At 38.1% G+C, this 17,694-nt stretch overlaps 1 protein-coding gene and 1 pseudogene across 1 annotated transcript in view; both read right to left on the bottom strand.

The window, feature by feature from the left end:
* EFCAB5 (EF-hand calcium binding domain 5) overlaps window positions 1-17,694 on the bottom strand; it is a 143,570-nt gene that overhangs the window by 103,536 nt on the left and 22,340 nt on the right. The gene's annotated exons all lie outside the window — the stretch shown is intronic.
* Window positions 10,379-10,434, bottom strand: LOC135271028 (U6 spliceosomal RNA; annotated as a pseudogene).

Genomic DNA, 17,694 nt, shown 5'->3' with positions numbered 1-17,694 from the left:
ACAAAAAATTTAAAAATTAGCTGGGTATGGTGGTAGCACATGACTATAGTCACAGCTACCTGGGGGGCTAAGGTGGAAGGATCATTTGAACCCTGGAGTCTCAGGCTTCAGTGAGCTATGATCATGCCACTCATTCCAGTCTTGGTGACAGAGAGTGACCCTGACTCAAAAAAAAAAAAAAAAAAATCCACAGTTAACATGATACTCAGTAATGGAACACAGAAAGCTTTCTCCCTAAAATCAGGAACAAGAAAAGAATGCCTACTTCCACCATTGCTGTTCAACAACATACCAGAAGTTCTAGCCAGAGCTATATGACAAGACAAATAAAAGGCATCCAAATTGGAAAGAAAGAGGTAAAACTGTCTCTATTCACAGATCCTATATATTGAAAGAATCCACAAAAAAACTACTAGAGCTATTGAACAAATTCAATAGTGAAACATATGAGACCCTGTCTGTACAAAAAAAAAAAGCCAGGCATGGTGGCACATATCTATAGTTCCAGCTATTGGTAGGCTGAGGTGGGAGAACTGCTTGAGCCCAGGAGTTCAAGGGTGCAGTGAGCTATGATTACATCACTGCACTCCAGTCTGGGCAACAGAGGGAGACCCTGTCTCTAAAAAAATAACAGGGAGAAAAAAGAAAAGCAATTCCATTTATAGAAGCAGCTAAAAGAATAAAATACTTAGAAATAAATCTAACCAAGGAAGTGAAAGGTATATGCTGAAAACTATAAAACATTGCTGAAAGAAATTAAAGAAAACAGAAATAAATGGAAAAAGATCCCTATTCATAGATAGGAATACTTCACATTAAGATATCAATTCTACCCAAAGTGATCTACAGATTCAATGTAATCAAAATTCCAAAAGTCTTTTTCACAGAAATAGAAAAAGTGATCCTCAGATTAATATGAAACTGCAGGGGACCTTGAATAGCCAAAATAAATCTTGAAAACAAGGAATAAACTTGGAGGATTTGCACTACCCAACTTTGAGACTTACTACAAAGCTACAGCAAATAAAACAGTACTGTCATAAGGACAGACATATAGATCAATAAAATAAGATAGAGAGGCCAGAAATAAAGTCTCATATATATATATTGTCAATCGATTTGTGACTAGGGTTTCAAGACCATTCAATAGGGAAAGAATAATCTTTTCACAAATGGTGCTGAGACGATCTGACATGTCATGTAAAAGAATTAAGTTGGTCCTTCATCTTATATCATATATAAAAATGAACTCAAAACTAATCAAAGATCTAAACTGAAGAGAGAAAACTATACAACTCTCCCAGCTTGGGCAACATAGTTAGACCCTGTTTCTACAAAAAATTAAAAAAACAAATTAGCCAGGCTTGGTGATACACACCTATAGTCCCAGCTACTCGAGAGGCTAAGGTGGGAGGATCACTTGAGCCCAGGAGGTCAAGGCTGCAGTGAGCCATGATTATGCCACTGCATTCCACCTTGGGCAACAGAGTGAGACCCTGTCTCTAAAAACAAACAAACAAGCAAACAAAGCCATACAACTCTTAGATGAAAAATGAAAACTTGTGGAAGATCTTCATGATGATGGCTTTAACAATGACTTCATAGATATAACACCAAGAGCACAGAAAACAAATAAAAAAAGATAAAATAAACTTCAAAATTAAAAACTTTTGTACATTGAAGAATTATGTAAAAATTGAAAAGATGATGTAGTAAATGAGAGAAAATATTTATAAAACATATAACTGATAAGGAATTAATATTTAGAATACATAAAGAACTTCTAAAACTCAATAACAATAAAACAACCTAATTCAAAAATGGGCAAAGGATTTGAACAGACATTTCTCCTAAGAAAATATACAAATGGCCAATAAGCACATGAAAAGATGTTCAACATTATGAGTTATTAGGAAATGCAAATCATAACTACAATGAGATACCACTTCACACTTACTAAGATGGTTATAAGAAAACCAAAACAAACAAACAAAAACTCAGAAAATAACAAGTGTTGGTAAGAATGTACAGAAATTGGAACTCTTGTGCATTGCTGGTGGGAATGCAAAGTGGTGCAGCCATTGTGGAAAATTATTGTGAATTCTCAAAACATTAAACATAGAGCTGGGCACAGTGGCATGTGCCTGTAGTCCCAGATACTTGGCAGGCTGAGGTGAGGGGATTGCTTAAGCCCAGGAGTTCAGTTACAGCCTAGGTAGCATACCAAGACCCTGTCTCTTAAAAAAATCAACAATAATGATCAATAATAGTAATATAGTTTAATTTTTTAAGGTAAACCTAGAACTACATATGACCCAGCAATCCCACTCCTATGTATATATCCAAAAAAGTTGAAAGCAGGGACTCAGATAACTTGCACATCAATGTTCATAGCAGCATTATAAGCAATCAGTAAACAGTGGAAACAACTCAAGCATCCATCCACAGATGAATGGATAAACAAAATGAGGTATATATGTACAATGAAATATCATTCACCCATTGAAAAAATGAAATTTTGGGGGTGGAGGAAGGAGAACACCAGGATAAATAGCTAATGCATGTGGGGCTTAATACCTAGGTGATGGGTTGATAGGTGCAGCAAATCACCATGGCACATGCTTACCTATGTAACAAACCTGCACATCCTGCACATGTATCCCAAAACTTAAAATAAAATAAATTTTTCTTTAAAAGATGAAATTTTGAGAGAGGCAGAGCAAGATAGCCTAACAGAACTCTCCAGTGATCATCTTCCCCACAGGAACACCACATTGAATAACGATCCACAGAAGCAAGCACCTTCATAAGAACCAAAAATCAGGTGAGTGATCACAATACCTGCTTTTAATATCATATCAAGGAAAGAGGCATTGAAGAGAATAGGAAAGACAGTCTTGAATTGTCTATACCACCCTTCCTCCATCTCCTAGCAGTGGCCTCTTAGTACAGAGAAAGAATATGATGCTTGGGGCAGGGAGAGTACAGTGACTATGGGACTTTGCATTGTAATGCAGTGCTGTCCTGTCACAGCGGAAAGCAACATGGGGCAGAATTCAGCTGGTGTCCACAGAGAAAGCATTTAGATCAGCCCCGGCCAGAGGGGAATTGTCCATCCCAGCAGTCAGAACCTGAGAGTTCCAGCTAGCCCACCACTGAGATCTAAAGTGCTCTGGGGTTCTAAATAAACTTGAAAGGCAATTTAGGCTACAAGGACTGTAATTCCTGGGCAAGTCCTGGTGCTGGTACTGGGCTCAAAGCCAGTAGACTTGGAGTGTACATGACCTAGTGAGACACCAGTGGGGCAGCTAAGGGAGTGGTTGTGTCACGCCTCCCCCAACTCCAGACAGTACTTTGGCAGAGACTCCTTCCAATTGAGGAAAGGAGAAGAGGAGAGTAAAGAGGGCTTTGTCTTGCAATTTGGATACCAGCTCAGCTACAGTAAAATGAAGCACCAAGCAGAGTCCTGGAGTCCATGCTAGGCCCTACCTCCCAGACGACAATTTTAGACACATCCTGGGCCAGAAGGGAATCTACTGTCTTGAGGGGAAGAACCCAGTCCTGGTAGGATTCTTCACCTGATGACTAAAGAGACCCTGGGTCTTGAATGAACATCAGCGGTAGTCAGGCAGTACTCACTGCCTTGGGTGAGACCCAGTGCCATGCAGGATTCAGGTATGACCCAGTGCATTCCCAGCTGTGGTGGTCATGGGAAAGACTCCATCTGATTGAGGAAGAAAAAGGTAAGAGTAAAAAGGATGTTGTCTTGCAACTTGGGTGCCTGCTAAGCCACAGTAAAATGAAACACCAAGTAGATTTCTAAAGTTACCAACTCTAGGCCCTAGTTACCAGACAGCATTTCTAGAACCACCATGGGCTAGAAGAGAACTTGTTGCCCTGAAGGAAAAGAAACAAGCCAGGCTGGATCCTCTACCTGCCGACTAAAGAGCCCTTGGGCCTTGAATAAACATCAGCAGTAGCCAGACAATAGCTGCCAGAGGCCTTGGGTGAGATCCAGTACTGTGCTGGCTTCAGGTTGGACCTGGCACAGTCCCAGTGGTGGTGGCCATGGTGGGGCTTATGTCACTCCTTCCACAAGTCCAGGCATCTCAGCACAGAGGGAGATTCAGAGGTTGGGGGAGATGTAAGGAAAGAGGACAAGGATATCTGCCTGGTAATCCCAAGAATTCTCCGGGATCTTACCCAAGACAACCAAGGCAGTACCTCTACAAAGCTTCAAGAGTCACAGTGTTAGTGGGTTTGGGGTGCCCTCTAATGCAGATATGGCTGCAGTGACTGAAGACTTAGATTACAACACTCAATTCCCTTTGAATACATAGAAAGCATTCCCAAGAAGGATGGGTACAAACAAGCCCAGACTGTGAAGACTATAGTAAGTACCTAACTCTTCAATGCCCAGACATCAATGAACATCCACAAACATCATGACCTTACCAAAAAAAGTAAGGGAACATAGTGACCAATCCCAGAGTCACAGAGACATTTGATCTTTCAGACAGAGAATTCAAAACAGTTGTTTTGAGGAAGTTAATGAAATTCAAGAGAACACAGAGAAGGAATTCAGAATCTTACCAGATAAATTTAATAAAGAAATTAAAATATTTTTTAAAAAATCAAGCAAAAATTCTGGAGCTGAAAAATTCAATTGACATACTGAAGAATGCATCATGGTCCCTCAATTGCAGTACTGATCAAGCAGAAGAAAGAATTAGTGAGTTTGAAGACAGGCAATTTGAAAATACAGCCAGAGGAGAGAAAACTATAAAAAAGAATGAAGCATGCCTACAGTATCTAGAAAATGCCTTAAAAGGACAAAGTTAAGAGTTAATGACCTTAAAGAGAAGGTAGAAAGAGAGATTTGGGTAGAAAGTTTATTTAAAAGGATAAAAACAGAAAACTTTCCAAACCCAGAAAAAGATAACAATATTCAGCTACAATATGATTTTTCTTAATAAAAGAAAATTATAGGCCAATATTTCTGATGAACATTGAAGCAAAATCCCCCACAAAATACTAGCAAACCAAATTGAACAACACATCAAAAAGATAATTCATTGGCAATTATTAAAAAGTAAAGACACAACAAATGCTGCAAGGCTTTGGAGAAATAGGAATGCTTTTACAACATTGGTAGGAATGTAATTAGTTCAACCATTGTGGAAGACAGTGTGGTGATTCCTCAAAGACCTAGAATCAGAAGTACCATTTGACCCAGCAATCCCATTACTGGGTATACACCCCCCAAAATATAAATCATTCCACTATAAAGATACATGCACATGTATGTTCATTGTAGCACTATTTACAATAGTAAAGACATGAAGTCAACCCAAATACCCATCAATGATAGAATGGATAAAGAAAATGTGGTACATATACACCATCGAATACTATGCAACCATAAAAAAGAATGAAACCGTGTCCTTTGCAGGGACATGGATGAAGATGTAAGTCATTATCTTCAGCAAACTAACACAGGAACGAAAAAACCAAACACTGCATGTTTTCACTTATAAGTGGGAGCTGAACAAAGAGAATGCATGGACACAGGGAGGGAAACAACACACACTGGGGCCTATTGGAGGGGTGTGGGGTGAGGTGGAGCATCAGCTATAAATAGCTAATACATGTGGGGCTTAATGCCTAGGTGATGGGTTGATAGGTGCAGCAAACAACCACGGCACATGTTTAACTATGTGACAAACCTGTACATCCTGCACATGTATCCTGGAACTTAAAATAAAATAACAATTTTTGTAAATCCTTCATTAATTGGGATTCATCCCAGGGATGCAAGGATGGTTCAACATATGTAAATTAATAACTTGTGACATGCCATATCAACAGAATGAAGGACAAACACCATATGATCATTTCAACTGATGCTGAAAATGCATTTGATGAAATTCAACAGCTCTTCATAATAAAATCCCTCAAAAAACTGAGTATAGAATGAATATACCTCAACAGAATAAAAGCCATATATGACAGACCCACAGCTAATATCATACTGAATGGGAAAAAACTGACAGCCTTTCTTCTAAGATCTGGAACAAGATAAGGGTGCCCATTTTTTACCAATGTTATTCAACATAGCACTGGAGGTCCTAGCTAGAGTAATCAGACAAGAGAAAGAAATAAAAGGCATCCAAAATGGAAAGAAAGAATTCAAATTATCCTTATTTGCAGATTATATTACCTCATATTTCAAAAATCCTAAAGACTCCATCAGAATAATATTAAAACTAATAAATTCATTAAAGTAGCAGGATACAAAAATCAACATATGAAAACCAGTAGCATTTCTAGGTGCCAACAGAAAATAATCTGAAAAAGAAATCAAGAAGGTAATCCCATTTGCAATAGCTACACATAAAATTAAATATTTAGGAATTAACCAAAGAAGTGAAAGATCTCTACAATGAAAACTATAAAACGCTGATGCAATAAATTGATTGAAGAGAGCACACACAAAATGAAAAGACATCCCATGTTCATGGATTGAAAGAATAAATATTGTTAAAATGTCCATACTACCCAAAGCAATCTACAGATTCAGTGAAACCTCTATTAAAATACCAATGACATTCTTCACTGAAATAGAAAAAAATAATCCTAAAATTTATATGGAACCATAAAAACTTAGAATAGCCAAAGCCATCCTGAGTAAAAAGAACAAAACTGGAGGAATGTGACTCACATTACCTGACTTCAAATTATATTACAGAGCTATAGTAACCAAAACAGCATGGTACTGGCATAAAAGCAGTACCATGACATATAGACCAACAGGATAGAATATAGCAGACATATAGACCAATGGGATAGAATACAGAACCCAGAAATAAATGCATACATCTACAGTGAACTCATTCTTAACAAAGGTGCTAAGAACAAACATTGGGGGAAGAACACTCTCTTCAATAAATAGGAAAACTGTGTATTCATATGCAGAAGAATAATACTAGAACCTATCTTTCACCATATACACAAACCAAATAAAAATGGATTAAAAACTTAAATCTATGACCTCAAACTATGAAACTACTGAAAGAAAACACTGGGGAAACTCTCCAGGACATTGGACTGAGCAAAGATTTCTTGAGCAAAAGCACAGGCAACCAAAGCAAAAGTGAACAAATGGGATCACATCAATTTAAACAGCTTCTGCACAGCAAAGGAAAAATCAACAAGTTGAAGAGACAATCCACAGAATGGGAGAAAATATTTCCAAACTATCCATCTGGCATGGGATTAATAACTGGAATATATAAGGAGCTCACAAATGAATAGGAAAAAATATAACAATCTGATTTAAAATGGACAAAAGATCTGAATAGATATTTCTCAAAGGAAGACATACAAAATTGCAAATAGGTATATGAAAAGGTGCTTAACATCATTGATGATCAGATAAATCCAAATCAAAAGTACAATGAGGTATCATGTTACCCCGGTTAAAATGGTTTTTATCCAAAAGACAGACAATAACGAATGCCGGCAAGGATGTGGAGAAAGGAGAACCCTTATATACTCTTGGTGGGAATGTAAATTAGTACAACCACTATGAAGAATGGTATTGGGGTTCCATAAAAAAACTAAAAATAGAGCTATTATATGATCCAGCAATCCCACTGCTAGGTATATAACTCAAATAAAGGAAATCAGTATATCACCAGATAGCTGCACTCCGATGTTTACTGCAGCACAATTCACAATAACCAAGATTTGGAAACAACCTAACTGTCCAACAAATGAATGGATAAAGAAAATGTGGCACATGTACACAGTGGAATAGTACTTATTCCATGATGATTCCAGCCATAAAAAAGAATAAGATCCTGTCATCTGCAACAACATGGATGGAACTGGAGGATGTTATGTTAGGTGAAATAAGCCAGACTCAGAAGGAAAAATATTGCAAATGATTAAAATAATAAATGTCATATATATTTTTCCACAGAAAATATAAAGATCATCTCTAGGGTCTGGAACTCCTTTTTGTCACCTCTCCAGTCACAACCTCTCTCCAAAAGTAACACTATCTTTTTTCCCTTTCCCTCCCTCCCTTCCTCTCTTCCTTCCTTCCTTCTCCATCTATTTTCTTTCTTTTCCTCTCTTCCTCCCTCTCTCCCTCCTTTCTTCTTCCTTTTCTCCTCCCCCGACCCTTATCTCTTATTCCCTCTCCCTTGCCTTCTTCCTTCTTTCTTTTTCTCTCTTCCCAGCCCATCTCTCTCTTTCTCTTTCTCCCTCCCTCTCCCCTTTCTTTCAGTCACTCCCTTGACTTCTAACACTACAGATTAATTTAGCTTGCTTTCAATCTTTATATTAATGGAATTAGAATATGTGCTCTTTTGTATCTGTTGTAACTCAACAATATAATCACTCAGGGTCATGTTGCATGGTATTAGTTGTGTTAAATCAAGTTTGGTCCAAAGCTGCCTCCAAATTTTCAGTTGGGCTAAAGGTTTCTCCATACATAGTGAACTGTAACCAAACTTGATGTGTAAAAAGACCATAACCTACTGTTGTAACAAGTAGCTGAGTGTGAGCCGATCACAGTCGCCAAACCAGTCAACCACTGTCAGCTGTTCAAACCAATTTCGAATGAGGCAAGTGCCGAGCTGTAACCAATCCATTTGTTTCTGCACCTCACTTCTGTTTTCTGTATATCACTTTCCTTTTTCTGTCCATAAATGATATCCAACCCTGTGGCAGCCCTGGAGTTGCTCTGATCCTGTTCTGGTTCTGGAGGCTGCCTGATTCCTGAATTGTTTTTTGTTCAATTAAACTCTGTTTAATTTGTTTAAAGTTTTTCTTTTAACAGTTGTTATTCATTCCTACATAGTATATTATTGTATAACTATATTAAAATTTATTCATTTAGTCTACCATTGATGGACAATTTAATAGTTTCCAGATTTGGTTAGTACACAAAAAATTGCCATAAACATTTCTCTACATGTCTTTGGTAGACATATAGATTCATTTCTATTTGCATGTATCCAGGAGTATAAATGCTGTGTCATAGAGTTCAGTTTTATTAAATAGTGTCAAGCCATTTTCCAAAGTGGTTGTACCAATTGACATTCTCACCAGCAAGGTATCAGAATTCCTGTATTCCACTATAGGTATGAGTTGACAGATGTATAAAGAAAAAAGAAACAAGAAATAAATAGAATTCCTGTATTCCATATCCTTGCCAACATTTGGTATTATCTGATTTTGTTGTTGTTGTTTTTAGTTATTTTAATGGGTATGTGGTGGTATCTCATTGTGATTTTAATTTGCATTTTCCATTGATAACTTGAACACATTTTTTCTCTGTTTATGAGCTATTTGAATATTCTCTTTGATAGAGTATCTGCTCAAGTCTTGTCCATTTTTCTACTGGTTTGTCTGTCTTTTCTTATTGATTTATAGGCATTCTCTGTATAGTCAGATAAAAGCCTTTGATGAACATAGGCATTATAAATGTCTTTTCTCATAACTTGCTTGCCTTTTCTGTCACCCAGGCTGGAATACAGTGACATGATCATGGCTCAGTGCAGCCTCAAACTTCTCAGCTCAAGCAATCCTCCTACCTAAATCTCCTAAGTAACTGGGACTACAGGTGTACACCATCCTGGTTGGCTAATTTAAACAAAAAAAAATTTTTTTTTGTAGAAATGAGGTCTTTTTATGTTGCTCTGGTGGATCTCAAACTCCTAAACTCAAACAATCTGTCCACTTCTCCCTCCCAAAGTGTTGAGATTACAGGCCTGAGCCACCACACCTGGCCCCTTTTCATTCTTTTAGTGGTGTTTTCTGGTGAACAGATGTTCTTAATTTTGTCCACTTCTCAAAATGTTTTCTTTTATGGTTAGCACTTTTTATGTTTTAAGAGATCTTTTCCTACCCCCAAATCGGGATATTCTGTTTTCTTCTAAAGATTCTCATGCCTCAGCCTCCCAAGTAGCTGGGATTACAGGTGCCTGCCACCCTGCCCAGCTAATTTTTGTACTTTTAGAAGAGACAGGGTTTCACCATGTTGGCCAGGGTGGTCTTGAACTCCTGACCTCACGTGATCTGCCAGCCTCAGTCTCCCAAAGTGCTGGGATTACAGGCATGAGCTACCATGCCAGGCCTCAGTGTGGGTCTTTCAACCAGACTATTCTGTTTCATTGCTTTATTTGTCTATCCTTATGGCAATATCATAGTGTCCTAATTTCTGTAACTTTGCTATAGTGTTATAATTCGTGATATGGAAGTGTAAGTCTTCTAGCTTTTTTGTTGTTCTTCAACAATTTTTTGGCTTTTCTAGGTCATTTGCATTTCTATATACATTTTAGAATCAACTTGCTAATTTCTTTTTTTTTGCTAATCTTCTCTGTATCGTTCCAATTTTAGTATATGTGCTGCTGAAGCGAGCACATCAACTTGCTAATTTCTATAGACACAAAACTCTGCTGAAATTTTTATTAGAATTATGTTGAATATAGAGGTGAACTGAGGGACAACTACTATGTTAACAATATTAAGTCTTCTAATTCATGAGTCAGGTATATCCCTTTCCTTCATTTATATAGGTTTTCTTCAATTTATTTCAACAATGATTTATATTTTCAGTGTAGAGATTTTGCTCTTTAGTTAGATTTGTTTCTAGATATTTAATGTTTTGATACTATTAAAATTGTATTTCAAAATTTCATTTTTGAATTGTTTTTGCTACGATATAGGAATATAATTGGTTTTTGTATATTGACTTTGTGTCTAGAGACCTTGATACATTTATATCAGTTGCTATGTTCATAATCATGTCATCTGCAAAAAAATGACAATTTTTCTTTTTCCTTTACAATATTTATAAACTGTATTTGCTTTATTGCTGTGGCTAAAACAATGCATTTCTTTTTAGGAGGAATAATCTGTCTTCCACCCATCTTTAGAAAGTAAGACACATTAACACAGGGACTTTTGTCTGCCTTGGTTACTACTGAATTCCCCGTGGTTGAAAGAGTATCAGCAATGTAGTAGGCACTCAAATACTTGATGAATGAATAAATGCTGTATTTAAACATATTACGGGCACTGACATCAGAGATAACATGGTTCTAATTCCAGCTCTAACACTTACTAGCTATGTGACTTAGAGCAACTTGCTTAACTTCCCAAATTCAGTTTCTCCTTCTATAAAGTATAAAAAATTATACCTTGTAGGATAGTCATAATGAGAAAATTATATACCTAAATCTATCTAGATACTAAAAATGTGAAGTTATTATTATTACAGGGTGAACTTAGAGAGAGTGAGAAGAGGATGAAGAAACAAATCTCATGGAATATCTTTAAGAAATAGGTAGAAAAAGGATACTTACACAAGAGTCTGAGAGTGACTGGGAGTTGGGAGAAAAATAGGATAAATAGTCACAAAAAACACAAGAGTTTCAAGAAGGATGTATTATTAAAGATGGCTCCATTTTGAGCAATATAAATTCATCTCACATAGCTTAACTAAAAAAACGGAATGTATTAGCTCAGGTAGCTAGAAAGTCTAGGGATATAATGGTTTTTAGGCACAGCTGAAATGTGCCTTAGTCTCTGCTTTGTTCCACTGAATTTTTAGGCAGGTTGTTTTTATGTGTTGATAAAAATGGTCATCAATAGCTTTAGATTTACATAATCCTCACAACATTGACATTTTAAAAAGGTTTGCTATTAAATTCCAGTTTTTAAAATCTGGGAAAGGTTTTAATTGTCTTGGCATAAGTTATATGCCTATTTCTGACCCGTCCACTGTGTTGAAGGTTGATGAGTATTCTGATTGGTCAGGTTTGTATCACAACCTATCTGGAGAGGTGGGTCAGCCCCATCTGTACCAAATGGATTAAGGAGAGAAGAGTGATTCCCCAAAGAAATGTTGAGCAGACAAATATATATACATGAAACTACAAAAGAAGTGATCAGCAGTGTCAAATGCTGCAGAGAAATCAAATGATATAAGAAGTAGAAAGTGTGCATGGATTTAGCATCCAGTTGTTCTTTCTGTGATTTAGAATGGAACCTAGACCACAGCAGATTGATGAGGAATTTGGAGATAAAGTCCAGAGGTCAATGGAGTGGAGAATGATTACAAGGAGTGTGACTATAAAAGGAAAGATTTTATCTTTTTTTTTTTTAAGTGGTGAAGAATTTTTCTTCAAAGGTGGGATAGGCATGATTATATTTAGAGATTGAGTGGCAGGAGCTGAAGTAGAGAGAAAAATACAAGATATAGTAGAGAGATTAGATGATGGTCCTCAGGGTCTGAGGTAATATAAAGGAGTAAGATAAAATACATATATTTAATAATAGTCGTAGACAAGAGAAGATATTTCTTACACTAAACTAGGAGGGCACAGTAAATTTAGGGCATTCCTCTAACAGCCTTTATGTTTTGTGGAATAAAATAAATATTGCTAAAACCCAAGAAAGGTGGGATCATGGGCTTTGCTTGATATGAATGATAAATATTTGAAAGAACTGTTAAGGGGATGGAGAGGAGCAGATTACAAATGAGTAGATTTCCAAGCAATATTGAAGGTCTTGGCATCAGCACATAGAATTGTATGGCTTTTTTCTAGCGGAATTGGTTAACTTGGACCTGGGTTCCCAGGAAATGGTTAGTTCAATAAAGCTATCAGATTTTTTTTTTCATGACCATAAGTGCTGAGGTGATTGGAATGGAAGAAATAATGAGAATATTAAGGCTTTTTCCTCACATGGCCATGGAGATGAAATCATTTGAGGTCTTTTCAAATATTATTCACTGAAAAAAATAATCAGTGGCCAGTCCAACTCCAATAGGATCAGGGCTGTGTGTTGTTAAAAGCTTTTGCTTCTTTTACTTTGTGGGTACAGGCAAAAAAAAGGAAATATATCTGAAAATTATTTCTAAACTCATTTTTTCTCAACAAATGTTAGCTATTATTACTGCTGTTATTTTCTTAACTTTTAAGTTCAGAGTACTTGTGCAGGATTGTTATATAGGTAAACTTGTGTCATGGGGGTTTGTTGTACAGATTATTTTGCTACCCAGGTACTAAGCCTAGTACCCATTAACTATTTTCCTTGATCCTCTCCCTCTTCCCAGCCTCTATTTTCTGATAGGCCCCAGTGTGTGTTGTTCCCTCTATGTGTCCATTCATTCTTATCATTTAGCTCACACTCGTAAGTGAGAACATGTGGCATTTGGTTTTCTGTTCCTGTGTTAGTCTGCTAAGGATAATACCCTCCAGCTCCACCCATATTCCTGCAAAGGACATGATCTCATTCTTTTTTATGGCTGCACAGTATTCCATAATGTATATTTACTACATTTTCTTTATTCAGTCTACCACTGATGGACATTTAGGTTGATTCCATGTCTTTGCTATTGTGAATAGTGCTGCAGTAAACATATGTGTGCATGTCTTTAATAGAACAATTTATATTCCTTTAGGTATATAGCCAGTAATAGGATTGGTGGGTTGAGTGGTATTTCTGTTTTTAGGTCTTTGAAGAATTGCCATCCTGTCTTCCACAATGGTTGAACTAATTTACACTCCCATCAACAGTGTAAAAGCATCCCTTTTTCTCCACAACCTTGCCAGCATTTTTTGACTTTTTATTAATAGCCATTCTGACTGGTATAAAATGGTATCTCATTTTGGTCTTGATTTGCATTTTTTGAATGATCATGATATTGACCTTCTTTTCATATGATTGTTGGCCCCATGTATTCTTTTTATGAAAAGTGTTTGCTTATGTCCTTTGCCCACTTTTTAATGGGGTTGTTTGTTTTTTTCTTGGAAATTTGTTTAAGTTCCTTATAGATGCTGGATATTAAACCTTTGTCAGATGCATAGTTTGCATAATTTTTCTCCCATTCTGTAGGTTGTCTGTTCACCCTGTTGATAGTTTCTTTTGCTGTGTAGAAATTCTTCAGTTTAATTAGATTCCATTTGTCAATTTTTTCTTTTGTTGCAATTGCTTTTGGCATTTTTGTCATAAAATCTTTGCCTGTTCCTATGTCCAGAATGGTATTGCCTAAGTCGCCTTCCAGGGCTTTTATAGTTTTGAGTTTTACATTTAAGTCTTTAATCCATCTTGAGTTAATTTGTGTACACAGTATAAGGAAGGGGTCCAGTTTCAAACTTTTGCATATGGCTAGCCAGTTATCCCAGCACCATTTATTGAATAGGAAGCTTTGTCCCCATTGCTTGTTTTTGTCAGCTTTGTCAAAGATCAGATAGTTGTAGATGTGTGGCATTATTTCTGGGTTCTTTATTCTGTTCCATTGGTCTATGTGTCTGTTTTTGTACAGTACCATGCTGCTTGGATTATTATAGTCCTGTAGTATAGTTTGAAGTCGGGTAGCATGATGCCTTCAGGTTTGTTCTTTTTGCTTAGGATTGCTTAGCTACTTGGGCTCTTTTTTGGTTCCATATGGATTTTAGAATTGTTTTCTTTTCTAGTGCTGTGAAGAATGTCATTGGTAGTTTAATAGAAATATTGTTGAATCTATAAATTGCTTTGGGCAGTATGGCCATTTTAACAATATTAATTCTTTCTATCCATAAGCATGAAATGTTTTTCATTTGTGTCATCTCTGATTTCTTTGAGCAGTGTTTTGTAGTTCTCCTTGCAGAGATCTTTCACTTTTTTGATGTATTCGTCTGTTCTCATGCTGCTAATAAAGGCATACCCCAGACTGGGTAATTTATAAAGAAAAAAAGTTTAAGGGATTCACAGTTCCACGTGGCTGGGGAGGTCTTACAATCATGGTGGAAGGCAAAGGAGAAGCAAAGTCACATCTTACATGGTGGTAGGCAAGACAGAAAGCATGCACAGGGGAACTTCCCGTTATAAAACCATCAGATCTTGTGAGATTTATTCACTGTTATGAGAACAGCATGGAGAAGACCCACTCCTGTCATTCAATTAACTCCCACCAGGTCCTCCCATGACACATGGGAATTATGGGAGCTATAGTTCAAGGTTTGGCTAGGGACACAGCCAAACCATATCATTCTGCCCCAGCCCCTCCCAAATCTCATGTTCTCACATTTCAAAACCAATCATGCCTTTCCAACAGTCCCCTAAATTCTTAACTCATTTCAGTATTAACTCAGAAGTCCACAGTCCAAAGTCTCATCTGAGACAAGGCAAGTCCCTTCTGCCTATGAGCCTGTAAAATCAAAAACAAGTTAGTTACTTCCTAGATACAATGCAGGTACAGGCATTGGGTAAATACAGCTGTTCCAAATATCGGGTAGCATGGTGCCTGGGAGAAATTGGCCAAAACAAAGGGGCTACAGGCTCTATGCAAGTTCAAAATACAACAGGGCAGTCAAACTTTAAAGCTCCAAAATTATCTCATTTGACTCTATGTCTTACATCCAGGTCACACTGATGCAAGAGGTGGGCTCCCATGGCCTTGGGCAGCTCTGCCCCTGTGGCTTTGCAGGTTACAGCTCCCCTCCTGGCTACTTTCACAGGTTGGTGTTGAATATCTCTGGCTTTTCCAGGTGCATGGTGCAAGCTGTTGGTGAATCTATCATTCTGGGGTTTGGAGGACAGTGGCCATCTTTTCACAGCTCCACTAGTTGGTGCCCCAGGGAGCACCAACCCCACACTTCCCTTTCGCACTGCCCTAGCAGAGGTTCTCCATGAGAGCTCTATCCTGGCAGTGAACTTCTGCCTGTACATTCAGGAGTTTCTATACATCCTCTGAAATCTAGGTGGAGGTTCCCAAACCTCAAGCAACCCCACATTTCCCTTTCATACTGCCGTAGCAGAGGTTCTCCATGAGAGCTCTGTCCCGGCAGTGAACTTCTGCCTGGACATTCAGGAGTTTCCATACATCCTCTGAAATCTAGATGGAGGTTCCCAAACCTCAATTCTTGACTTCTGTGCACCCACAGGCCCAACATCATGTGGAAGCTGCTAAGGTTTGGGGCTTGCACCTTCTGAAGGAATGGCCTGAGCTGTACATTGGCCCCTTTTAGCCATAGCTGGGGTGGCTGGGATGCAGGGCATCAAGTCCCAAGGCTACACACAGCAAGGAGGGCCCTGGGCCCGACCTATGAAACCATTTTTCCCTCCTAGGCCTCTGGACCTGTGATGGGAGGGGCTGCTGTGAAGGTCTCTGACATGCCCCAGAGACATTTTCTGCATTGTCTTAGTGATTAGCATTTGGCTCCTTGTTACTTACGTAAATTTCTGCAGCTGGCTTGAATTTCTCCCTAGAAAATGAGGTTTTCTTTTCTATTGCATAGTACTACACATAATACAATTGCATAGTAGTCAGGCTGCAAAATTTTCAAACTTTTATGCTCTGCTTCTTCTTGAACCCTTCACTGCTTAGAAATTTCTTCCCCCAGATACCCTAAATCATCTCTCTCAATTTCAAAGTTCCACTTATCTCTGGAGCTGGGGCAAAATGCTGCCAGTTTCCTTGCTAAAACATAGCAAGAGTCACCTTTGCTCCAGTTCTCAGCAGGTTTCTCATCTCCACCTGAGACCAACTCAGCCTGAACTTTATTGTCCGTATCACTGTCAGCATTTGGCCAAAGTCATTCAACAAGTCTCCAGGAAGTTCCAAATTTTCCCACATCTTCCTGACTTCTTCTGAGCTCTACAAACTGTTCTAACCTCTTCTTGTTACCCAGTTCCAAAGTTGCTTCCACATTTTTGAATATCTTTACAGTAGAACACTACTTCTGGTACCAATTTACTGCATTAGTCTGTTCTCATGCTGCTAATAAAGACATACCTGAGACTGGGTAATTTATAAAGAAGAAAAGTTTAATGGAACTCCCAGTTTCATGTGGCTGGGGAGGCCCCACAATCATGGCAGAAGGCAAAGGAGAAGCAAAGTCAGGTCTTATGTGGCAGCAGGCGAGAGAGAGCATGTGCAGGAGAACTCCCCTTTAAAGACCATCAGATCTTGTGAGACTTACTATCATAAGAACATTATGGGAAAGATTTGCTCCCCATTATTCAATTACCTCCTACTGGGTCCCTCTCATGATCCAGGGGAATTATGGGAGCTACAATTCAATATTTGGGTGGGGACACAGCCAAATCGTATCACTTGGATAGTTGCATTTTATTTTATTTTATTCATTTTGTGGCAATTGTGAATGGGACTGTGTTCTTGATTTGGTTCTTGGCTTGACTGTTGTTGGTGTATAGGAATGCTAGGGATTTTTGCACATTGATTTTGTATGCTGAGACTTTGCTGAAGTTGTTTATCACCTTAAGGAGCTTTGGGGCTGAATATGGCATTTTCTAGATATAGGATCATGTCGTGTGCAAAAAGGGATCGTTTGACTTCCTTTCTTCCTATTTGGATTCCCCTTGTTTCTTTCTCTCACCTGATTGCTCTAGCCAGGAAAACTCACTATTTTTCTTTTCTTTTCAGACAGAGTTTTGCTCTGTCACCTAGGCTAGAGTGCAGTGGCATGATCTCAGCTCACTGCAACTTCTACCTCCCTGGTTCAAGCGATTCTCCTGCCTCAGCCTCCCTAGCAGCTGAGGCTACAGGTGCGTACCACCACACCAGCTAATTTTTTGTATTTTTAGTAGAGACAGAGTTTCACCATGTTTGCCAGGATGGTCTCAATCTCCTGACCTTGTGATTCACCCACCTTAACCTCCCAAAATGCTGGG

Source organism: Aotus nancymaae, unplaced genomic scaffold, assembly GCF_030222135.1.
Source record: "Aotus nancymaae isolate 86718 unplaced genomic scaffold, 86718_ANA_hifiasm-v0.15.2.pri h1tg000072l, whole genome shotgun sequence".
NCBI classification, from domain to species: domain Eukaryota; kingdom Metazoa; phylum Chordata; class Mammalia; order Primates; family Aotidae; genus Aotus; species Aotus nancymaae.
This window is presented reverse-complemented; position numbering and strand designations above follow the sequence as displayed.